The following is a 7,285-nucleotide window of genomic DNA, read 5'->3' as shown; positions in this document are numbered from 1 at the left end:
CCCTGTTCTGCATCACGGTAATACTGGACATGACCATTATTAGCTAAGATAATAATTATCAGCCTCAAACATTTTTTTACATTTTTAAAAATCATTTTTAAAGGTGTTTTTATGTCAAATTAATTTCAAAGTACTGTAGCATTTATTCAACCTATCGCGTTTAACATCATTATAAACAGCAAATCCAACGAAATCCAGAAAGGTGCTTTCTCCTTAAGAATCTAAACTAAAATATGTTATTCTCAACCAGAATGATCAATTTTGTGATAGGTAGCAGATGACAGGTGCAAGGTCACAAAAGGAACCAATCCAGAGGTCATTAAAAATGCTGAGATGGCAACAATCCATATTATTAAGAGAGGAAGAAGAAATGCACAATAATTCAGGGCAAAACCTTGATGCAGGGTCTTTCTAAATATGGTCTGATGTCTTTGAACGAAAGCAGGCAAAACTAGTAAAGCAGCACAAAGAGTAAAGCTAAAATGTAGAAACTATTAGGAAATCATCTCTTAACTGCTTTGACTATAGTAAACCTACAGTTCATTGATTGCTATGGACTACTACCCTTTGCTTATAATCTTTGCTGTTGGTGCTGCTTTATCGGATATGCTTGTAAGAGTTGCCTATGGTATTTTTCATGTTTTGGACTGTTTTACAGTTTGGAGGGACTATACATTTACAAAAACTCCTTACTATTTTACCTAAAAAGTGTACCAGATAGCCAGTTACATAACTTAGGCAGCTTATACCACTGAAGCACTTGAAGCTACCAGTCCTCCATTCTGAAAAATAATATTTGTCATAAGATTGGGATTTTCTGCAGTGAATATTTTCCTGAAATACTGAATACTGAAGGGAGAAGTTTAATTTAAAATTAACAAACATTAAAACGTTGTAGCATGTTTTTTTGTACCCAGTTATCCCTATTACTGAAAAAAGGTGCTTTTCTGTATGGTTGAAATAAAACCTGGTTGCATATGTGCCAGTACACCTAGTGGAAGTGCCATTAAAAGGTAAATAAACTGTGACTAACTGCAAAAGAGCACAATAAACAACAACAACAACAAAAAGAAATGCACATGTAAAGAAAAAGAAGACTAATTAAGCAAATACATTCTTAATGTGCATGGAATAAGTGAGCAACAAAAACATTTAAATGATTTCACCAGTAAAAGCTACCATGTATATAAAAAAATAGCTAATTGGTAGGCATTTAAATTAACTGTAAATTAAGACATTTTTTTTTCCTGTTTAGATTTTACTGATGGCATTGATGAATACTTTTTGTTGTGTTGTATGTTTTTGCTGTATGGGCCAACAATATACAATGTGCATGACGGATGTCTGATTCACTGAAGCCTAAAGGGATAAGGACAACCAAGTTAAAAAAGCATAATGTTTGTCTTTAACAAGTCAGTATTTAATGCTATGAATTTAGGTAACTTAAATAATGTTTGTATTATGCAATCATTTACTTTCCCTGGGATCAAACTAAATCAATTAAAATACAAAGATCGGAATACTTACAGTAGGTAAAAGCAGCTATAGTTCAATATTTTGCAATTTCTCTTTGTTCACCTAAAACCACTGTTAAGTTATATATTCATTACCACTTCACATGGATGTCCCAGTGAGCTAGGCCCAGACCAATGCTGCCTTTCTTTAAATCCAGATGTAAGTACTGGTACTCCATATTAGTTATTATGCTCACTATCATATCATTGTAATTCCGTTTGAGAGGGGGCATATCTTTGCTACACTGGAGAAGTAAATAGAACAGGATGGTGGGAAATATATTTTAGCTGGTGTTTCCTGTGAGCTGAATAAAAAAAGGTTTATACCTCTACATAAGGTAAACATTTTCTGGAATGTCAGCTTACATCCCATTTGATGTGTTTGTGTCTGCATGCATGTTCCCATAACTTGACAAAGCTTGAGATAATTATCATGCTATTCGCATGTGCTGTGTGGAGGACGGAAGTGTATTGTATTGTGTTGTGTTAATAGCCATTTCAGGCTGAGGAAAGGCTAAGGAGGTGTTCATTGCATAGATAGCTGAAGAGGAAGTCAGCTCTGTAAAGCAAACTCCCAGTCACAACTTTATTTGCTAAAAAAATGTTTACAAAATGTTATTCAGCCACTCAGTATAATCCAAATCTCATATTTACTAATTCTTAAAAAATATACCTAGTTAACATAAACATTCAAATTATTTTATTTAAAAAAGAACAGAAAATTCACAAACAGGAAATACAGTAGTCAAAAATGATTTGGAGAAATCTAGAGAACAATGTGAAGTATAGTTCAGTTTTTGTGAGAAAGTGGAATTGTTAAGAAAGTGATTTGATTATAAGTTCAGTCACATATGTCAGTGAGATTTTCAGGTCTTACAAATAAAACAGAGTAGACTCAACATTGCACTTGTGTATGGAAGAACTAAGAAGGACACCAAGTAAGTTGAGAAGATGGCATTTGGCAGGGTTAGATGTGGCTGATCTGGAACTGTTGTACAAGAAAAGCTTCAAAGCGGAACGAAAACCCACCATTTTTTCCCAAAAGAAAGCTGAAGTTAGAAATGTTCAATAAATGTCATGATATCCTTAATCAAACATTTACATTCTGCCTACTAGTGCATGCACAACGTATACTACATTAAAGGCATGCCTCTGTTGGTAACTGCCAAAGTTGCCAATGTGCTTATGTCAGCTCTCAACCTAACTTCCAAGCCCTCAAATGGTTGGTGTCAAAGATTATCACATGTGCAGCACTAGGGCAACTGTAAATCTAAATAGAGGCTAACATGGTGCCATCTACAGCTGCGGATAAGAGGGTTTAGTTCCACTTTAAGCAACCCTTTGGAGAGGAAAGCATAAAGGCTGCCATGACTGGCCTCCTGCAAATGGCAGCCCCCATATTTTTCTCTGGAAAGGTCACTTTTAACAGATGAAACATCAGTAAGTTGCACTGGTGCTCTTTTTTCCTTAGAGGGTTTTTTTAGTATGATTCTGCACTTAATGTTCATGTTGTCAACATAAATGCCTTGTAGAAAAATAGACTGTAAGAATAAATAGACTTACCATCAGTGGGCCACATACATTTTTAAAAACTTAAACTCTATAAACAGCAAACATATGTCAGCATGCTATATTTGTATTCACAAATCTAGTTTATTTACATGTATAAAAGCTTTCAATAAAATAGTTTGTCCCTTATTTTCAAATGTTATCAGATCAAAACATAGCCGTATATGGTATAAAGATGAACCAAGACCAGCCCTGGGAATAGGTTTATTAAAATATAATTGTGTGAAATGAAAGCCAGTATATGCCAAGGGATAGAGTGGGTGGAATTATAGAGTAGAAAATAACTGCTGCTCCTTTATTGCTAAACTGGTCTCTAGTTTATAAAGCTCTAAATTATATCAATGAAATAGAAAAAGTGAAAGAGGGTTAAAAAATAGTGATGCCTAAAAACTGTGGAGAGTATCCATATACTGCTAAAGTTACTGGCCAACTAGAATTGGCTGCCTTATCCCTGCCATAGCCACAATTTGGTGAAAGTAACTGGAAAGTTTGCTCACAGCTACTTTATGAGGAAATCTGTTATAAGCCACATGTTACTGTAAAACAAAAAGAAAAAGAGAAAAAGTAGCCATTTCAGCCAATATACATGAACCCATTTTATTCAAAAGGGAAGAATAATTTAACTATTCAAATCATATTTAAGTTTTACTGCACATAATATTTAAACAGAGGCATAAAAGAAATAAAACAGGATGTACTTTTTATCTTTATGTCTACAAGAAATTATTTTTGCCATGGTAAATACTGGGGAATTATAATGAAGAAAGGAAATTGTTCCTCTTTATTAAAAGGTGACCGTTGCTATACAGGACAAATAGATAGCAAAATAATCCAATAAGTTTAATATTTTAAGATAAATACAATAAAAACCTTTCTTAAAAGATAGTACACTTGAGACATCACTATAGAGAATGAACAATATATATGGCTTTAGTCCACGCTTAAGGAATTAAACATTTATACCCTCAATTTTTATCTGCACCTTGGAGTTCTGAAAGACATGAAAAGTAATAGATCTGCATATTTTATTTCTTCTTAAAACTAAACAAAGGTTAATATCCATAACAATATCAACTGTGTAGGTCAGCTATAATTTTTCCATGAAGAAATTATGTCTTAATGAATTGCTTGGTCCATGGATTTGTTTAAACCATCAGGTACATTGTTGGTGGAAGACAGAAAAGTGGTATGGACCATTTGGTCACTAAGCCTTTTAACAGGTTTTCATTAATGATATAATATTATAAAATTAGAGAGGATGTATTGCTTATTTGAAAATTGATCAGATTCATATGGTTTAATTAGGCCATATCTAATTGATGACACAGACCATAAGATATCTACCCTATAAACTATAATAATGTGTGAATGTGTTTGTGAATGAAGTGATGTAAGAATTCTGTATGCACTGTATGTTGGATGTTTGGATTTTCAAATTTTATTGGCCTGGGCTGCAATCATTAATAAGTGAACACAGTCTATTAGCATCAACACAATAAACACATTGAAAATAGATAATTGCCTTATTTGGATGTTGGTCTGCTCATTACTATGCAGAGTTTCATTTTTACATCATTTAAATTATGATTGTTAAACCTAGAACCGTTAGTGAACAATCTGTAGTTGAAATAGGCAGGTATGGCTATATAAGCATGTTAAATTCTGTAAAGTATAATCCTAAAAGGCCATATCTTAGTGCATGTAGAAGAAAAGTACTAGTTCATTTGTCACACCTCAGTATTAGAGCACTAAAATCTGAAGTGTGAACATGACTCGAATCATTTAAATCATTTAAATAGCAACTATAGTTTACCATTAATCTGAAGTGTGAACATGACTTGAATCATTTAAATCATTTAAATAGCAACTATAGTTTACCATTAATCCCTGGGCACCAATTACAAATAATTTCTTCCCTGAAACATAATAGCTTGTTATTTAAGTTAACCACAGAATATACTACTCTACTCCAAAAATTAATTTCCTAATATGGTTTTAGAACAAAAGTGCTCCAGTTTTATACTATGAGGAGTCATGTACCCACAGTACCATTATTTTCAGAACTAAACAATGTCAAGATGCCATTTTTTAGAGGTTCCAAAAAGATCTGATTGCTAGAAAACAAAATATTTTCTTCTGATTTGGAATTGTGACCCTCACTTATTTGAAGATAAGTTTAAAATGAAATGCCATTATTAATGTTTTTCCTGTTTACAGTGTTATTTTAAAAAGTCATGATCAATGGACATTGTAATAGAGCATTTAAAAAAAAACTTTCTTAAATATTTGTACAATCGCCTTTATACGTGCACTGTGCCACGCTGCAATCTAATATTTTGATCTCCTACAAGATGGCATGGTGTACTGCCAGTAACACTTGAAGATGTACTTTGCACTTCTTTGCAGATTATATTTAACATCGCTTAACTCAATCAATCATTCAGTCAATGAAATCAATCTTTAATTGGTACTCGGATTCCCTTCTAACCAAATTCACAGTCCCTGTGCTATGCCAAACTAGAGAGCACTTGTGTCGTACGTGTCCTTAAAAGTAAAATGTTTACATTTTGACTGCTGTACAATGACTTTATACTAAAAGTTCAAACAGAAATTTCGGACAAGATCATTGCATATAATAAAGTTAATAACTAATGTTTCACATAATTACTAAATTAAATATTTCATGGAATTAAAACCTCCTTTGCTGCCACTTTGAATATTTAAAAACAACTAATGTTATGTCAGAGAACATCTAACTAGCACATTTGCTATATTAATATGTAATTAATAGTAAGGGCATTATAACAAACTAAGACATGAAATAAAACAGTTTTATAAAAGAAATCATTATTTATTCCGCATATAATAATACAAAAAATTATTTGACAATGCTTTGAATTTGAACAGTTGGCTTATTTAGAACTAAACTGTCCATTTGAGATGATGCCAGTGTAAAAGATTAATTTGCAATCCACGTTGATGGAAGATAAAATAATAAAAAATATATATAGCACTAATGCACCCTGCAGAGATCCAATATCAAAATTCTATCTACAATATTTTTAATACTTATTTAAACCAAGTTATTACAAAAGGAATTTCTATACTGGCAGTGGTACATAAGTAGTGCTGTCACTAACACTAGACACCTAGGGCACCCAGACGCCCAGTTTATATAATCAAGGCATCAAATAAGGCTGCTAATCAGCTGCTGGTAAATCATTAATACAGCCAGACCAAACCTATTTATAATACTGATAAGTTAACACAGGATATTATGTTGTCCCTTCAAAGAGACTCAAAATTGAGGGATGGTTGCCTCTCACTGGTTGCCTCTCACTGTTCTACAGTTTTGTCCCAGATTTTAACATATCGCAATATGCTTATTTGCTATGTAAAATAATGTGAAGTTGTGTTTGAGAAATAAGCATTTAAGCTATTTAATATAAAATGTTTACACAATCCCGTCACAGTTAAAACAGTCAACTTTACCTATATACACACAGCTTTGTTAAATCTAAAGGCAATCCTACCAGCTTCTCCATACATTTATCATACACGATATATTTACTAGTATCCACATGTCCTATAGGCACTGACTAGTGCATGAATAATGTTTTTTTTTTACTTGACAACTGTAATGTGCACTGACAAGCCGATCAAACTCTTCAAAACAAGTACTGTATCACGCTAAACTATTAAAGCAAACTATGTCAATTCTGTCTTATTTTAATATGCACTGACATTGTGCAGTAACTCATAAAAACTATTTGGAAAGCTTGCTTGACTGCAGTAGTTCGATAGTTGATTTGTGCTATGTATTACTGCATAATGTACATATGTACATATATATAATATCATGATTTATTTGGGCAGTCAAAAGTACTGTCTTTGCATATTTTGCTGCCTATACCAAGGACTTATGTCAGTGACATTACTGTAGCATCTATAGCACTTTATGTTTAATTATTTGATATACATATCTAAGTTACATACAGTAGCATGTAAAGCTCATGGCTTGACAGCTGTTATTATCACACTAAATGACTGTTAACAGTTAATAGCTGTCAGAATGACAGAATCCCAGGTTAAGACCAGCTAGGGATTTTTCAAATAAAAAACAGTGTTTGTCTCTCAATGTTTCAGAGTATCCACATCTTACAGCTAACTCATGAGGCAAGCTTGATATATATATATATATA

The sequence above is a fragment of the Nanorana parkeri genome, unplaced genomic scaffold (genome assembly GCF_000935625.1).
Source record: "Nanorana parkeri isolate BGI_ZX_2015 unplaced genomic scaffold, ASM93562v1 scaffold539, whole genome shotgun sequence".
NCBI classification, from domain to species: Eukaryota; Metazoa; Chordata; class Amphibia; order Anura; family Dicroglossidae; genus Nanorana; species Nanorana parkeri.
The sequence above is the reverse complement of the archived record's forward strand: the minus strand, read 5'-3'. Positions refer to the sequence as shown.